The 4,876-nt window shown below is 33.7% G+C and overlaps 1 pseudogene; it reads right to left on the reverse strand.

The window, feature by feature from the left end:
* Positions 1–3,275, reverse strand: part of LOC111144747 — a 14,634-nt pseudogene extending 11,359 nt beyond the window's left edge.
* Between the last annotated feature and the right edge of the window lie 1,601 nt (positions 3,276–4,876).

Genomic DNA, 4,876 nt, shown 5'->3' on the forward strand with positions numbered 1-4,876 from the left:
GATTTATTTGACAGAGAGAGATCACAAGTAGACAGAGAGGCAGGCAGAGAGAGAGGGAGGGAAGCAGACTCCCTGCTGAGCAGAGAGCCCGACGCGGGACTCGATCCCAGGACCCTGAGATCATGACCCGAGCCGAAGGCAGCGACTTAACCCACTGAGCCACCCAGGCGCCCCCAGTCTTCCAGCTTTTTAAAGGACTGTGTCTTACCTTTCTTAGCAATCTCTTCTATTTCATAGTTCCAACTCTTACTTTAAATTGGGGGACCATAAAATTAGTAATCCTTTATAGAATCTCATTCCTCACTTCAAACCCGCATCGCCGACTGTTGGACATCTCCATCCACAAGTCTACCTCAGGTCAGTCCAATAGAACTTCAAAGATGATCGAAATGTTCTCTGTGATTATCAGTAGCATAACTACTAGCCACTGAATGTGTCTACAGCAAGTGAGGGACTGAATTTATTTATTTTACTTTTATTTAATTTAACTTTAAACAACCACATGTAGCTGCTGTATTGGACAACCCACATGCCCCTGAGAGAAGAAGAAAGCTACCCTATAATGTTTCATTTGCCAAGAATTAATTTCTCCAATTCTTTGGGACCCCTTGATCCTTGACAGTACTTCTGGGTAGCTTCATCATTTTTCCCAGAGAAATGCTCAAGCAACCTCTGTTGTCAAATGGTGTAAACTAAGAATTGAAAGATACATTACATAGCAATCAGCACTTAATATTTTGTTTTTTTTTAAAGAAAAGCATTTAGTATTTACTACATCAAACATATTTTTCCTTGCCAAAAGATATAGGACTATTTAACATATTTTTTTTCCTCTTTCATAAGCACTGTAGCTTAGATGCCAACAAGCTCCAACTCTCAAAGGAAAATTCTAATCAACATATCCAAAGGTAAAATGAAATCTACATTACACCAAAAGTGAGCACATAATTTCTTGATGTGTGCTTAATTTTCTCTGCAGGTAGATGATAGAGTAGAAACTTATAAAAATCAATTAGCTATTGTTTGTGAATGGATAATTATAGACTGGTTGCCTTGAACTTGTTCATGCAAGAGAAAATTAAAAGAAAAACATGTTGCACCATTTTAAAACAAAATGTCAGGATGAAAAGCTGACTGAGAGGAAAATTGGACCACATTGAGTGGTTACTATTCATGAATATATATGAAGTACTATTGTTACTGTCGGTTTGCATAATGAGTAACTTGTTTCCAATGCTTAATTTTATATAGAAATTTCTTATAATTTAACAACACACAGAGCATTAACACCATTAATTTTCTTTATTAATACTGTCACATATAATGTTAACATTCTCACATTATGGTGAGATAATGTTCCCAAAATCACCTCTCTGACATCAGTTGAATCAAGGTCAGAAATAAGAATTTTGCGACATCAGTACAATTATATAGTTAGATATTTAAAAGGGTATTTAACAACCAGCTCTCTACAGCTGGCCAATGTCCAGGGACATATTCATTTCTTTGCCTCTTCATCAGATTCCTTCAGGTCTGCTTTGACATGGAGCCGAAAGCACCCGTCCATTATGTCACCGTGCCCTGCCTTCAAATTAATATATGTAAAAAGCACATCATGAAAAAATATAGTCCAACAGCAAATATGGTTTATAATGGGCTTTAACTCAGATCTAAACCCCAACATCCTAAACACCCTCACTACCCCCAAATACATAAAATAAACCTACAAATAGAAAGACTAGTTACTCAACATATATACATTTTCTCTTTCTTTTCATTCTTATGAAAGGGGCTACTTCAAAATAACACATGTCATCTAAAATGTTAGTAAAGTCCTCTCAGTAAAGAATTTGACATTAAATCAGGACAACTACAATACCAGGTACTAAAATAGGAAATAAGCAGATGCCAGAGAAATAAATTAATTATTGCTTCAAATCTTCTTTATAATCTCAATGATGTATAAGTTTTCCCCAATTTAATCATTTGACAAGCAAGAGAGTTTATAAATAAATAATGGAAGCTTAATGGGATAACTTTTTTCCCTATTAGAATTCTAAGGCTAAAAATATAAGAATAAGGAAAAACAAGCATGAGTATTAAAAACTAAGGCACAGAGTAGTCAAAATACAATAACTTCCAAGAAATTCTATGGGATACCATGCAGATGGAAACAAATACAGAAATTTGCTCTCTGAGAGGAGGAAGACCTTGGGAAAAACACTTTATGCTCTATAAATGAGCTCTCCGTGTATTTTATTATTAAAGCTATATTTCTTTCTTCGAAGAAATTGGGAAAATTAATATGTAAATTCCTACATTGCCTGAAAAATTATTACACTACCTACCTAACACGTTATTTGAAAGTTAACTAAATTATTTTTTCTGACATAATCTGTACCTAGTAAATTTTGGCTGGCATTCATTAACACCCAATTAGCATATATTTATTAGACTATCCAAATAGTCTACTTGTAATTGATTTTTTGCAGGCTTTATTTTTGGGGAGTAGCTTTTTAGATTCACAGCAAAATTGAGAGAAAGATACAATGATTTACCATATACTCCCACTCCCACACAGGCATGGTCTCCCCCATTACAAGCAGCCCCACCAGAGCATTGTATTTGTTACAACTGGTGAACCTCCATTGGCCCATGATAATTACCCTAAGTCTGTAGTTTATCTGAAAATTCACTCTTGGTTTTGTACATTTTTGGTTTAAACAAATGTATAATGAATCATGATGGTATCATAAGCTTTTTTCACTGCCCTAAAAATGTGCTCCACTTACTTCTTCCTACTCCACCAACCTCTGAAAACCAATGATTTTTTTACTGTCTCTGTTAGTTTTGCCTTTTATGGTTGGAAACATATGGAATGTAGCCTTCTCAGATTGGCTTCTTTCACGTAGTAATATGCACAAGTTCCTTCCATGTCTTTTCATGACTTGAAAATTCATTTCTTTTTGGCACTGGATAATACTCCATTGTCTGAATGTGCCGAGGTTCGTTTATCTACTCACCTACTAAAAAACACCTTGGTTGCTTCCAAATCTTGGCATTTATGAATAAAACTTTGATAAACATGTATGTGTAGGTATTTGTAGGGATGCAAGTTTTCAACTCCTTTGGGTAAATGCCAAGTAAGATGACTGCAGAGTCATAAGGTCATTTCACAATAACAAGTCAAACTGTCTTCCCAAATAGCTATACCATTTTCCATTTCTATCAGCAATGAATGAGCGTTCCTGTTGCCCTTCATCCTCGCCAAGCATTTTGTGTTGTCAGTATTCCAGATTTTCAGCATTTTAATAGGTGTATAGCAGTATCTCATTGTTTTAATTTGCATTTTCCCCAATGACATATAATATGAAACATCATTTCATATGCTTATTTGTCATCTGTATATTCTCTTCAGTGAGGTGTTTGTTCATATCTTTGGTCAATTTGAGGGCCATTGTTTGTCTTCTTATTGTTGGATAAAATTCCTTTATGAGCTATGTCCTTACAAATACTTTCTCCCAGTCTATGGTTTGTCTTCTTTTGACATTGTCTTTCACAAAGTTCAAGTTTTTCATTTTAATTGTGCCTAGCTCATCCATTCTTCCTTTCACAGATCATGCCTTCGGTGTTGTATATAAAAAGATACCACCATACCCAAGGTCTTCTAAGTATTTTCCTATTCTAAGAGTTTTATAGTTTTGCATTTTATGTTTAGGTCTATGATTCATTTTGAGTTTTTTAGTGAAATATAAGGTCTGCATCTGTATTAATTATTTTGCATGTGAATGTTAAATCGTCCCTGCATCATTTGTTGAAAAGACTATTTCTCCATTGAATTGGCTTTGCTCCTTTGACAAAGATCAGTTGACTGTATTTATATGGGTCTATTTCTGGGCTCTCTATTCCGTTCTACTGATCTTTTTTGTATAATTTTTTTTCACAAATTCTGCACTGTATTGATTACTATAGCTTTATAGTAAGTTTTGGAGTGAGGTGATGCTAGTTCTCTGTTTTTCTTCAAAATTGTGTTGGCTATTCTGTATCTTTTGCCTCTCTATATAAACTTTAGAATCAATTTTTTAATATCCACAAAATACTGGAATTTTGATTGACATTGTGTTGAACATACAGATCAATTTAGGAGGAACTCACCTGTTGACAATATTTAACATTCCTAATCATAAACATAGAATATTTCTCCATTTTAGTTTTTCTTCGATTTCAGTCATAGGGGTTTTATAGTTTTCCTCACAAATATCCTGTATACATATTATTAGATATATACTTAAATACTTCATTTTTGGGGTGCTAATGGAAATGTTGTTATGTTTTTAATTTCAAATCCCACTTATTCATTGCAAGTATATGGAAAAGCAGTTGAATTTTGTATATTAACCACATATCTGGAAACCTTGCTATAATTATTTATTAGTTCCAGCAGTTGGGTTTTTTTTTTTTTTTTTTTTTGGTCAATTCTTTCACATTTTCTACAGATGATCACATATGGTCTTATTTCTCCCTTCCCCATCTTTATGCCTTTTTTTTCCTTTTCATATCTTATTACATAGTTAAACCCCCAATACAATGTTGAAAAGTAGTGAGAATGGACATCCTTGTCTCATACTTGATGTTAGTAGGAAAGTTTAGAATTTCTCATCATTAAGTATAATGTGATCTATAGTTTTTTGTAGAGATTATTTATCACATTGAACAAGTTTCCTTTTGTTCCTAGTTTACTGATAGTTTTTATCATAAATGGATATTGACTTTCTTTGAATGCAATTTCTGTTTCTATTGATATAATCTGTTATTCTTTCCCCCTTTTGGATTACATTAATTGAAAGTTGAAAGTTGAACCAGAGTTACATACTGG

Source organism: Enhydra lutris, unplaced genomic scaffold (genome assembly GCF_002288905.1).
Source record: "Enhydra lutris kenyoni isolate GAN:26980312 unplaced genomic scaffold, ASM228890v2 scaffoldscaffold12, whole genome shotgun sequence".
NCBI classification, from domain to species: Eukaryota; Metazoa; Chordata; class Mammalia; order Carnivora; family Mustelidae; genus Enhydra; species Enhydra lutris.